This window comes from Colossoma macropomum, unplaced genomic scaffold (genome assembly GCF_904425465.1).
Source record: "Colossoma macropomum unplaced genomic scaffold, Colossoma_macropomum, whole genome shotgun sequence".
In the NCBI taxonomy this organism is placed as follows: domain Eukaryota; kingdom Metazoa; phylum Chordata; class Actinopteri; order Characiformes; family Serrasalmidae; genus Colossoma; species Colossoma macropomum.
In genome coordinates, this window is record NW_023494808.1 from 12,432,346 (window position 1) to 12,446,717 (window position 14,372).

Sequence of the window (14,372 nt, forward strand, 5' to 3'; positions counted from 1 at the left end):
GCACTGTGCCAGCTGTAAAGTTTGGTGGAGGAGGGATGATGCTATGGGGTTATTATCAGGGATTGGCCTAGAACCCTTAGTTCCAGTGAAGGGAAATCTTAATGCTTCAGCAGATCAAGACATTTTGGACAATTGTTATGCTTCCAACTTTGTGGGAACAGTTTGGGGAAGAACCTTTCCTGTTCCAGCATGACTGAGCCCCAGTGCACAAAGCAGGCTCTATAAAGGCATTACTGAGCGAGTTTGGTGTGGAAGAACTTGACTGGCCCTCACAGAGCCCTGACCTCAACCCCATCCAACACATTTGGGATGAACTAGAACAGAGATTGTGAGCCAGGCCCTCTCGTCCAACATCAGTGTCTGACCTCACAAATGCTCTTCTGGATGAATTGGCAAAAATTCCCACAGACACTCTCCAAAGTCTTGTAGAAAGCTTCCCAGAAGAGTGGAAGCTGTTATAGCTGCAAAGGGGGACCAACTCCATATTAATGCTTATGGATTTAGAAGGAGACGCGTAGGTGTCCCAATACTTTTGTCCACATACACAGCAGCCTCTGCGAGCCTATATTTGCCAAGGTGCGAATTGAAAAATTGGACAGATTTTGTGGATGTTTGTGCCTGACGCAGCACACGTGTGTGAATTTGATGTGTATTTGTTGTTACGTGTCGAGCACAGCTTTGTTTGGCTTTGTTGCTCAGACATTGAAAGAGATGTGCAAGACAGAGAGAAGCATCGCCCAGCTGGAGGCAGCGCTCAAGGAGAGGCAGATTCAGCTCCGAGTGGCGCAGAGACTGCTGTGAGAGAGAGAGCCAAGAGACCCTGAGTGGAGCTCTGCTGCAAACCGCCACACACTGGGTACATTACAAACATTCGCCACCCTTGTGTGCAGTCTAACTCTGTAATGTGATGTAATGTGGCCAGTTTTTTCTTAAACACAGACACACACGCTTACGCGGGCAGTCAAAAAGAATTGCATATATGATGTTTAGCCACTGTGTTTGAAGGGAAAACCACAAAATTCCCCTCAGCTAAAAGTGGTGTGGTTGCTAGGGGCTTTGGATGGGTTGCATTAGAGGGATGGGCTTCATGCTCAATACCTGGGGAGTCTCATCTTATCTGCACAGAGCCAGGTTTGTATTCCAACCAAACAAAAAACAGTCTTAGAGTACAGAAGCCCATTTTCACCAGCTAGAGGAGAAAAAATGTTCAGTCCTTTTTTCTCTTTCTGGTCAGTGGTGTGTCAACATTTGGCTTAATATCACAAATTGATCACTTATTTTCTCAAATTTTGACTTATGTTGTAATAATGATTTAGGATTTAGACGTACTGTGTTAAAATAATGTCTTACTATGGAGAAACAAAGGCTCATTTTTAGAATTGTGACTCGTTTTAAGAACAATTATTTACTTAGTTTCCTCAGTTATTTTCTCAAAGTTTTGACTTAGTATCTCACAATAATGATTTCTTTTCTAAAATATGGATTTAATATCTCAAAATATGTTTTTCTGTACATTCTGACTTAGTATGTCAAAATAATGACTTATTTTCTCAAATTTCATGACTCTGTACCTCAAAATTCAGACTGTAGTCCATCTGTTTCTCTGCATACTTTGTTACCCTGTTCTTCAGTGGTCAGGACCCCCACAGGACCCTCACAGAACTATTTGGGTGGTGGATCATTCTCAGCACTGCAGTAACACTGACATGGTGGTGGTGTGTTTGTGTGTTGCGCTGGTGCGAGTGGATCAGACAGTTTAGTGTCACTGCTGGACTGAGAATAGTCCACCAACCAAAAATATCCAGCCAACAGCGTCCTGTGGGCAGCGTCCTGTGACCGCTGATGAAGGACTAGAGGATGACCAACACAAACTGTGCAGCAGCAGATGACCTATCATCTCTGACTTTACATCTACAAGGTGGACCAACAAGGTAGGAGTGTCTAATAGAGTGGACAGTGAGTGGACACAGTGTTTAAAAACTCCAGCAGCACTGCTGTGTCTGATCCACTCAGACCAGCACAACACACACTAACACACCACCACCACATCAGTGTTACTGCAGTGCTGAGAATGATCCACCACCCAAATACTACCTGCACTGAGGGGGTCCATGGGGGTCCTGACTATTCAAGAACAGGGTTACAAAGTATGCAGAAAAACAGTCTGTAATTGTAGAACTACAAAGTGCTCCTATATGGTAAGTGGAGCTGATAGAAACAAGGAGGTGGACTAAAGGAAGTGGCCAGTCGGTGTGTGTATATATATATATAGGTGTGGAGTCGCTACCAAGCATGAAAGTGAATAGCAGTATAATTGTTAAGTGATCTGAATGTGTTAATCTGTTTGTGTGTGTGTGCTGCTTTCCTCTCCCAGGCTGTTGGCGGAGGTGCGTTGTATCCAGGACACCATGTGTGTGTTGCGTCAGCGTGTGTGTGAGGCCCACGCGATGCTCCAGACGCCAGCTCAGAATAAGAGTGTGTTGGAAGAGGAGCTGCAGAGCAAAGCTCAGGCACTCCACATTGACCAGCACAGCTGCACAGAGCTCCAAAAAACCTACACCAACATCCTGCAGCTACTAGGTCACACTCAGCTCACCAAACCCAGAAACACACTTCAATACATATGCATGCATTCACACACCTACAGCGACGGTTTGGGCAAGAATCAAGGTTATGCAATTTTCCTCGTACTCTTAAAGTAGCTGATCAGCCAAGACATGTTTGGTGTCTGAAGTTTTCCATTGGCGCTACAAGGCTAATCTAGCTAACAAGTAATGCAAGGTTATGTACTGTGCAAACTGCGTGCCTAGATGTTCAAGCTACACTATGCAAGATTTTGGGATTTGGAGACCTCTCTGGTGGAAATGTGTAATTGCACGCAACATGCACTATGTAATATGGGTTGTGCTTCAGACCCCTTCCCTGAGTGGATGAATCTGATATTTGCGAGCGAGATCAAAGATGAGTGAATTATCTACTATTGTCATCATATCTTCATCAGTATAATGTTGATTTTGCATTTGAGACCTAAACATTGAGCTGGACCTTCATAGTGACCTCAGATAGTCTTGGTTATGTGCTTTTATTTTGGATTTTTTTTCCAATTTCCTCCCCAATTTAGTCATCTCCAATTCCACCAACTAATTAGGACTCCCCCAATCACACAATACCACCAGCACTAGGGCGAAGGCTAACACAGGCTTCCTCCGAGATGTGTGAAGCACCACTGTATCTTTTCAAACTGCCGCTAACGCAACGTCAATGGACAACTGAACCAAACACGCTCGGAAGAGAACGCTAACCACTAGTTCTGCTATGTCAGCTAACAGACTCCTGCGCTGGCTAGTATGGCGCTGAGTGATGGGGGGAGATGGAGGGGCATCCTACCCACCCAGAGAGAGCGAGGCCAATTGTGCTCTCTTGGACTCCCGACCACGGATGGCTGTGGCATCACCAGGGCTCGAATCTCCTGATGATAGTTTATGTGCTTTCTGACACTGTATGACATACTGTTATCTATAAAAATGCAGAAAAGCATGTTGCATAGCTGCAAAAGTAGCAGCAGCCATCTTGTCTGTACTTTTGTCCATTTTTGTAGATAACAGAGTGTGAAACAGTGTGACTTGAGAGTTATAATCATTTTTCGAATTGAATTTGGCTTTACCTTTGCATTATACCATAGAGCAGTGGTGTCAGACTGCGCTCAGTGTTTTGTAAATGGAGCGTCACCTTGACTGCAAATATTAAAAATACCCCGATGATTCTAAAGATGTATGACTTGAAGATCATTAACCAAGGATTCTGAATAAATCCATAATTCAAATGGGTTGAAAAGCGTGTTTATGTTTCTGGAACGACTATGTAGGCATGGCTCAGCGAACAATAGGTTTTCTTTCAATTTTTAAAGCTTTTATTTTCTGGCAGGAATTAGACTTTGAATCTGTGTGGGATATCGAGTTACAAGTCTACAGTATTTGTTAGAAAATCTCTGCTTTAGCTTTGCACGCATGCACATGTTCTTCTTCAAATGTAGGACTTCAAATTGTATGCTGTGTTATCGCCCCCTATTGGGCCGGCATGCTCATGCGATCATTTTCAAGTGATTTTTGCATTCTCGTTTGGATGTAAAGATGTTCAAAAGTGCTGTTGGTGTGGACAAAGATTTTTTGGGGAAAATGGAGGGAAAAAAACGTATGTTTATAAAAATATATGAAATACGTGTGGACGAGGCCTCAGATTGAAGTAAGTGTTGATTTATGTATGCAGTTTTGCATGATGCCAAAGACCACCTTTCATTCTTTGTCAAAACGGTCATTAAATACTTACGTTATTCATATTTTAGCATCATGGATAACAGCAGAAAACATAATAGATTTTACACAGAAGTGTCAACAACTAAACAGGATTTTGTTGTTTATTATTGTATTTTGTCACATCTTCAAAGTTCAGTCTTGGAAGTTGGTTGCATTTCCTGCTTCTCACAATCCAGTTAGCCCCAGACATATATACACTGACTTTGACTGGATGTGAAATAAACAAAGGGTGATCTCTGACTTTTGTACAATACTGAACAAAACTTCCATAGTAGCTGCTAAATAATAAATATTAAGTATAATAATAATAATAATAATCAATAAGCCTGCAGTTTAAGGGGTTAATAAACACCAAGAGGGTCTTTGCTGGAGGAAAAACGGAGTAAATTATATTTGTGCCCAAACCTTCACTATAGATATATGCTCCCATACCAAGCACATAACTGCACCAGCCCTCTACACATGCCCACACACACACACACACGCATTGCCTAATAAATCACTGACCGATAGAACAATGTCTGTGGCTAATCTTAATGAACGGGCTGACTGTTACAAATGCCACTGTCCTCACCTCCTTTTTCGCCGTGAATTTGGAGGCTGTAAATCATTCGGGTCAGTGTCCCACACCTCAACGATTCGGTCTGAGGGGCCGATTTAACAAGCTTTTCCAGCACTGTTGTGAGCCTCGCGGTGGCCCAAAGCTGTCAGGCGGCATCCTTCAGTATTTATCAAGGTAGTGGTGCGGCTGAAGTTTGAGAACTTTGCACCCTCTATTCTGTTAAAAGGGGTAAATCTACAGATTTTTCTACATTTCTATATAATGGGTTGTTAACGAAGTCATTCAGAGTGGTTTGGTGTGAAATGCTCCGTTCTAGAGACAGAGTTGTTTACAGTTGTGGTGATAGGAACCAGATGTCTGAAGAGTTTAATGCCTCCAGAAAGTTATTACACGAAATGGTTATGAATATGCAGCCTGACGTCTGAGACGCTGTTTTGTGAGAGTGTATTTTTTTAAATGTATTCAATCCAGATGGCTTCATGACAGACATTTTAAGGAAAAATGGTCCCCAAAGAAAAGGTTTGCATATTTTTTTCAGATTAACCACTAGATTATCATTACGTATACAAACTCAGAAGACATGTAGGTTTACTGGTGTTTTTTGATGGTAAATATAATGTCTATATTTGCACTGTAGACAACCCCTGGTTCCTATCACCACCACTGTAAAGACACACTAGTTTTAAAAGACTGTTTACATCTCAACAACTGAACAGTTGAATTATGCAGAAGTTTTGAAAAATGTGTAAATTTTACTTTAAGGCCTTCTGGGGCATTGAGGTTTCTCTATTTTGAGATTTTTTGAAAAGTGTATTTTTGCAGCAACACACTTAAATTATACTTTAGTATGCTATGGGGAAATCCACTTCTTAACATGCTGATACTTCAAAAAAGTATATTGCATTGTTGTCAACGTGTGTGTATTTATTAGAAGTATTTTTAAAGCAATGACTTTTAAAGTATGCTTTATTTTAGTTGCGTTTTAGTTCACTCAAACTGGCTACCAATCAAATCAAAGGGGCCTAAGTCAAACTCTGAAAAACATCCCGAGTCCATTATCCCTCCTCCACCAAACTTTACTGTTGGCACTTTGCATTACAGTAGGTAGTGTTCACCTGACATCCTCCAAACCCAGATTCATCCATCAGACTGTCAGATAGTGAGGTGTGATTCATCACTCCAGACAACATGTGTCTACTGCTCTAGAGTCCAGTGGTGGTGTGCTTTACACCACTCCAGACGACACTTAGCATTGCGCATAGTGATCTTAGGCTTGTGAGCAGCTGCTCAACCATTGAAACCTATTTCATGAAGCTCTTGATACACAGTTCTTGTGCTGATGTTCCTGCTTCCATTTCACTATAATAGCACTTACAGTTGTCTAGGGCAGATCTAGCAGGGCAGAAATTTCCCATCTGAAACTATATAGTGTATTATGTTAATTATATGCAAGTCGTACGGTTGATGGATATTTTGAAACGACAATTTTCCCTTTTTGAGTTAATTTTACTATTATTCCATTCACAGTCGTGCTTGTAGTGACCCCTAGTGGCCGGACAGGTGGCCTCAGGACTCTTAAGCCCAATGGGTTAATAAGGTCTTGCTTTAAATGCATCTTTTTGTTGGGGCAGCTGTCGCATCTTGGAGTCATTTTGAACAAGAAGGCCGCATCAGAGAGCAAGCAGGCAGTAAAAATATCGCCGCCACGTTGCTCTGCCTCTGCAGCATGTTCATCAAAGATGGTTATGGTAATGAGTGTGGCACGATTCAGTCATTTCAGTAAGCCAGCTACAATCTCAGATGCAGCTTTACATGTGTAATTCACTTCTTGACCATGTTAGCAGACAAGCGAATCTTTCAGAATGTGTTGTTGAGTCCCACAGCCACCACTGTAGACATTTGAAGAGAATATTGGATTAGTCCCTCATGCCCTCTGTTGCTTTTCCTTTTGTCTTTGTGTGGTTCTGGCATCAAAGACTCGGAGTTTCGCTATGTTTCAGATGCTGATCGAGGCAGTATTGAGTTCTTTCACAGAAAGCTTTGGTTGTTCCTTGAGACTTTTATCTTGCTGTGTTTTTGAAGTTGTTGTCTGTGCTAGTAAGTTGAAAAATTACACAGTTGGGAATCGTTATGCCATCCCCAATGCTCTGAATCGGTGATAAATTGCATCTGCTACAGCCAAGCGTGCTAGCTTGCTTTAAGAAATTGCTGTCTAATAATTACTCGTTTAAATAAATCAGTAGATGAAGACTCATAAATTAGTTTTATGTGTGGCCAAAGAAACTCTCGGCTGAAAATTCAGCTCAGAGATTTGTGAAATGTTTGAGGGAACAAAGTGAGCACTCCTCAGAGTATTCGGTAGGAGCGACCAATGATTTATGTGCAAAAAATGATACAACTCAGTGCCAATATAGTGTATACAGAAATAATAAATAAAGTAAATGTACAGCATAGAATACAAAGAACATATCCATACTTACATATACACGGTGTCTGTATACACCGATCAGGCATAACATCATGACCACCTCCTTGTTTCTACGCTCATTGTCCATTTTATCAGCTCCACTTACTATATAGGTGCACTTTGTAGTTCTACAGTTACAGACTGTAGTCCATCTGTTTCTCTGCATACTTTGTTAGCCCCCTTTTACCCTGTTCTTCAGTGGTCAGGACCCCCATGGACCCTCACAGAGCAGGTACTATTTGGGTGGTGGATCATTCTCAGCACTGCCGTAACACTGACGTGGTGGTGGTGTGTTAGTGTGTGTTGTGCTGGTCTGAGTGGATCAGACACAGCAGTGCTGCTGGAGTTTTTAAACACCTCAGTGTCACTGCTGGACTGAGAATAGTCCACCAACCAAAAATATCCAGCCAACAGCGTCCTGTGGGCAGCGTCCTGTGAGCACTGATGAAGGACTAGAGGATGACCAACAGAAACCGTGCAGCAGCAGATGAGCTATCGTCTCTTACTTTACATCTACAAGGTGGACTGACAAGGTAGGAGTGTCTGATAGAGTGGACAGTGAGTGGACACAGTGTTTAAAACTCCAGCAGCACTGCTGTGTCTGATCCACTCGTACCAGCACAACACACACTAACACACCACCACCATGTCAGTGTTACTGCAGTGCTGAGAATGACCCACCAACTGAGCTCCTTAGACTTTCCCATTGTACTGTGTGTTGGTCAATCCACTGAGTGCTGCCAAACCAAACCTTTTTATGCGGGCACAGAGAAGCTACCAGCTGTGGTCAATTATGACCACTAACAGAAAGTTAACTGGCCTTGACCTTGGCACGTTAAAAGACATTTTGGAACTTTCAGCGCCACTGAATTGATAATCTAAGTGGGTGTATGTATATTTTTGACTCTGTATGCAAATTGTGACCATGTTTTGATTTCAAAAAACAACAAAAGAAATAAAACTTGTGCACCAAATTCTTGCCCAAAGAAAACACTGAAAGCCCAATATTGACGTCCCTGTTTAAAAAGGACCATTGGAAATTATTAGGATCAAAACCTAACTTAGTTAGTTTTGCTTTCTATTTAGAATTGACTTACTGATAGGATAGAGACCTCTAGTTTCCTGTTAAACACCATTAGAACAGAATAGGAAACAATCAAAAGCACTTAGAATCAGCCACTGGTCACCTGTTAAACCATTAGGATCCTTTACATTTGTGATATCAACCCATCAAAAAGGCAAAACTCATTATAAAACTATCATGAACCAACAGAAACACTTGGTTTCTATGGGTTTTTTTCAGCAGGGATTCATGTCTATGATGAGTGTATGTAAACTTCCGACCACGACTGCATACCTGCATCATCACCTCATTGCACTACTATTGCATAAACAAGTCCATTAGTAACACAATGGTAGTAGATGCCACAGTGGTCATGCATTATGCTCAGTGTAGGTCAGTTTGGGACCAAAATAAGCAAACCTCTGTTTTGAGACAGTGTACTGTCACTGAGGATTAAGCCATGCGCTGATATTCATGTGCACCGGATGTGTGTGTGTGCACCTGTGTGCGTGAGCGAGCCAGGCTGCTATGTACGATTAAGTTTAGCGTCGCGGCGCACGTAATCGCATGAGCTCCCATATGGGTATAATCATGTGTGCACACATTTTCACGCCGTTGCGTTTTGTATAGAAGGATGGACGTGTAAGCATGGGTGTGTTTTATGTAATGCAGCGAGGCCTGTTTGATAACAAAAGTGGTGACACTCTGAAAAGTGGGTTTCCATGGAGACAGAAATTTCCCACATCATTTTTTTTTCTTTTTTTTTTGTCGGAACACTGAGGCAAGCCTCGCTTCCTTTTCTCCTTCATTCATTCACTCGCTCCTTTGTTCATTTATTTATCGCTCCTCACACAATTTGCTCACCGGTCTGCCTTCGATCGTTTCATCTGCGTTTAAGATTAAAGAACCCGAAAGATCGGTTTCGTAATCACCTTTACTGTGCGATGAATTAGTTGCGTAACGTGAGGTCAGCGTAATGGGGTTCTTTATGTGTGTGTGGGGGTCTTTCTGGTACTGATTATCATTACACATGGGTCATCACATAGGAGTTTGCAAAACTAAGCAGAGGATGCATGCTTGTATGGGTGGGGTTGTGTATGTGAGGTTGTGTGTGTGTGTGTGTGTGTGTGTGTGTGTGAATAGATCACCCTCTCTTCAAAAGAAACATAATTAAAATTCATTTGTTGGTTTTCAATCTCAGCGGCGTTGCGTAATAGGCCTTCGCTGATTTATTACATAATACAGCTCCTCCAAGTCATGGCTGGGCTGAACTTGCGTCTCGGAGAAAGGTACAAAGCTGGCTCGGGTCAGTTTCTCCACCACTCCGTCGACGCTACTACGGATGCCGTTCGCTGGAGCTAATCTTGGATCGTGTGCCTTATACTCGGGCACGGAAAATGGCCCGTAGAGCGAGGCTCGCGTGTGGGCAGCGAGCGTGTGATTTTCATGAGTGTTACAGTTTCAGAGCACATATTCACATCCATGATACCGGCACTGTAAATAAAACATTCTTTTTTTAATGACTGTGAATTAAACATACTTCGGGGCTTTTGAAGCAGCAGAGAACTTAGAACCAGACACCCACACTCTCTCTCTCTCTTTCTTCTTAGACTTGCACACACAGACTCACGGACAGCCATGCACGCCCACGCCTGCGCACGCACACATACACCCACACACGGTGCTTTCGTCATGGATGAATAGGGGATTCCTTATGTTTCCTGCTGTTTCTTTAAAGCTTTATGAGGAACCCTACTAAAGGAAAAGGGCTTAGAACATACACACTGGGTTGCTCAAATTAAAAATTGTGGACGTAAAGTCCGTAATCTAATAGCTTAGGCCTTCTCTTCAGCTCCTGAAGTCCTAACCAATAAGAGAGCTCACTTAGCTATGTTAACAGAGACACCACAAAGAAAAACGACTACTGATTGGCCAATTTTTCACTGGACATTTAAAAAATGTAACCCTTTTTCCTTCACCAGAAATTACAGCTGGGTGATATGGCAAAAAATGTCATATCACGATACTGCTAGAAGTGTTTTTATTTTTTAATAGTAACGCATTTAAAAAATGCTATCAAAAATCGAGCATTTCCAGTGGTGGACCATGACTGTTAGAGCTAGGCCTTCAATTTGGCCCAATAATGTCAAAACCCATCTCCATGATAATGCTAACTTGTGCTAGCATCCTCATAGGATTCTAGTCATTTGTTAGCTCTAATATAAGGGTGATTTGCATGAACACATTCTGTCGAGACTGAAGTTACATTCAGAATGTAAATGCTGCACCATTTAAGGTTGAATGGACAATTAAAAATGGCAATTCTAAATCAAAGATATTTGAAGCCTCTAAAAGATGTTTCAGTCTTTTACTTGAAGCTTGTGACAGACATTTTAGCGAATATTTAACCTTGTAGCCATTTCACAGTGACTTTCAGAGAGGCTGGTATAAATATGCTGATAAAAGTCTGCTGCTCGTATCACTATCAGTGGAGTATCTAGAACCTCCAGAAGGCCTAGAGAGGCAGATTTTCTCACAAAGTTGGTCCCATCTATTGGAAACTAAACATGATTGGTTGATTCCTCTGTCACTTTGTGATCATACTGATGGTTAATCTAACATGTTAGGCCTTCTCTTCAGCCCCTGAAGTCCTAACCAATAGGAGAGCTTGCTTTGCTATGTCGACCTAGAAACCACAAAGAAAAACAACTACTGATTGGCCAGTTTTCCACTGGTCGTTTCAAGAAATTAACCCTGTTTTCTATTCTAAACTTACCAATTGAAACAAGAGGTGTACTGTAATACAACTGAGTTTAAATACAAGCTTGATTCTATTAAATAAAAATGAACACAGAAATCATAGAGGCCCTGAGGGTTCCCCTCGGAACATGTCACACATTGTGCTGCACTAAATCCAACTAAACAAAACTAATTTTGCTCTCCTTGTAATCAAACATGCAGGTGGTCAGTGTTTTTAAGTATTGGTGATATCCATGATTTGCTCACAACAGCATATTGTGATGCAATGTATCATGATCAAGATATATATTTTCATATTGCCAGCCTCGCCATAAATACATACCAAACCAAAAGTTCAGTGGCAAATTCAGTGGGGGGGACAGGATGGGACATGACATTTGAAGATATGCAAGACAATTTTGGGGGTTGCAGGATGATTATTGAAAAAAGTACATGGCTAAGATGCAAAAAGAGCTGACAGATATGAACTATTGTATGGACCAATTCACTGAATTAGTCCAAACTGCAGTCCCACAGTAAAACACCAGGATCTGAGACTGCATCCCTGTCCCTCATGGCCACACTGTGAGCAGTTAGATCCCATTGTTTTGAAATATTTGTGTCCCAAAATCGTGAAATAAGTATGGAACATTAAGAATGGTCACTACCGCAACACATATTTCTGCAATGAAGATAAACTTGTGTTTTTATGTGTGGACAACTGTTCAAAGCTGTGTTTGCTAGTCATGTACTGGCTGGCGTTATTGAGTTCTGCTCAATTCGTCACTACCGAAACAATCAATAGTGCTATGACTGTTTCAGCAGTGACAAAATGGAATGTTCAATCATTTATTTTAATAAAATATACATATTTTAGATAAAGCAGAACAATTTCTGTCAAAAGTCAGTTAAAAGTCAGTTGAAAGTCTGAAATGGGTTTCAGGTCTGACTTTAAACCGGTTGGGTATAATGATCTATATAGTTGTCAATAACAATTTAAACTCTAATTGAAGCCAGAATAGGGGGTTATGACGTTTAGTTATAACAGTAATGACAAAAAGAAGGAAGCACTAACCTGGCCTGGATTTGTTTTCAACACTTCTTAACTGTGCCATTATGATTATTTGTTGACAGTTAGTAATCATCCTTTCTTTTTCTTATTAATTATCATCATATTTATCATTACTGGGGTATTTTGCTGAAATATTTATAGCAACAATATGCAGACTGGACAAAGAATTTTAGTGATACAATGGGGAGAAAATGCCAACAAAACTGAATCTCTATACTAAATACATGGTAACGCTTTCTATGAATGTCGCCTTTGTAAGCATCTATAAACGCATTCATAACGTTATAATGCATGCATAAGACATTATAAACATAGCTATAAATATTTATAAAAATGCATTATACATTATAGCCATGTTTATTATGCATTATGAATTGTTAACATAATACATTATAAGTACTGATCATAACAAATTATAAGAGCTCATAAGTTGTATTTGTCCACTCTAAGTAAAGTGAAGCGTACTGTACTAAAGCCTCCTCCAGTGTTAAGAGTGAGGCTTCAAGTTGAAGTATTTACTGAAGGATTTACTGAAACACTGAAACATACATAATAAAGCACATTACAGGCTTCAAATGTCAGAGTTTAAACTAGTGCTGCCATCAGTGTTTTACCCAATGTGGGAAAGTCAATGTACACCACCGTTAGCTTGGTATTTGTCTTTACTTTACAAAGCTGGGACTGACTTCTTTAGCACTGACAGTATAACAAGTTATTAACACTATTTATAATGCATTATATTAACAATTCATAATGTATAATAAACATGGCTATAAAGTGTAATTCAGTGTAATTCTTTTTTTATAAACATTTATAACCATGTTTATAATGCCTTATGAATACATTATAACCTGTTATAAATGTGTTTATAGATGCTTACAAAGGTGACATTCACAGAAAGTGTTACCAAATACATATTATTATTCCTAACAATAATATTATGTTTTTGTGTTAATATTGACATAGTTTGCATGAGATATCAATATAATAACTATCTACGTTTGAATTGTTGTATGTAAACTTTAGCTTCCTGTCGTTGCTGCTGACCAAATTTTCAAATGAACAAATTTCTATTTTAGTGGCGAATAAAATGTATATTACTTTAAAAAACTCTAAAAACAGTGTTCTTTATATATACTATTATAAATTGTGTTCTAACTATGAAAATGAAACATATTGTTGTGTGTTATATACATGAAAACAGACAGTTACTGTGCAAAAGTCAGAGACCACCCTTCATTTGATTCATTTCTGGTCAAAACAGCCATAAAGTACAAATTATTCATTTTCCAAAATATGCGGAAAAAATATTTTATGTTACAGAAAATCATACAGAGGCCTCAACAGCTAAATTTAATATCATTTAATCGTTTAATATTTAGTGTGTCCACTCCTCACCTTTATGACGGCTTCCATTCTTTTCAGGAGGCTCACTTTTAGTTTTGTTAAGAAATCTGCAGACACACCTCTTAAGTTCAGTCTTAGAAGTTGGTTGTATTTTCTGCTTCTCACCATCCAAATTATCAAATACATTCAGTGATGTTGGGGTCTGGACTCTGGGGTGGTCAGTCCATTGTTCTGAGAAGACCAGCAGCTTCTTTGTTTGATCTGCAAATGTGATTTTTTTTCCACATCTGAAGTAAGAATGAAAAAAGATGAAAGCTTTAAGTGCTGTTTATCTGATGGGGACAGATTTGGTGTCTACCAGGTGTTCCAGGTGGTTGTTAGGAGGCCCATTTTCTCTACATCTTTTAATCATTTTTTGTACTCCAGCTTTGGAATCTATTGTTTTTTCACTTGTTTACCTTTGGCTTTCCCTTCCTTACGCAAGTGGATCTTATATCTAATTTCCTCAGAAACATCTCCTCAAAAATGAATAACTTAATAACGTACTTAATGGCTTTTTTGAGTTTAAATAAATGAAGGGTGGTCTCTGACTTTGGCATCGCACTCCAAAGGCAATATATTTTCACTGTATTACTTTTTTTGCATAGGTTCATGCAGCATTCTCATTATAAAAAGAGTCAGCTGAGAAAAAAGAAAAAAAGATATTTCTGCACAAACCTGCCGTGGACATTCTAATCATCTTTTCACAAAGCGTTCTTCCTCTTTATACATTTTTAATCAGCATCAACCAAAGGAACCTTTCATATTCC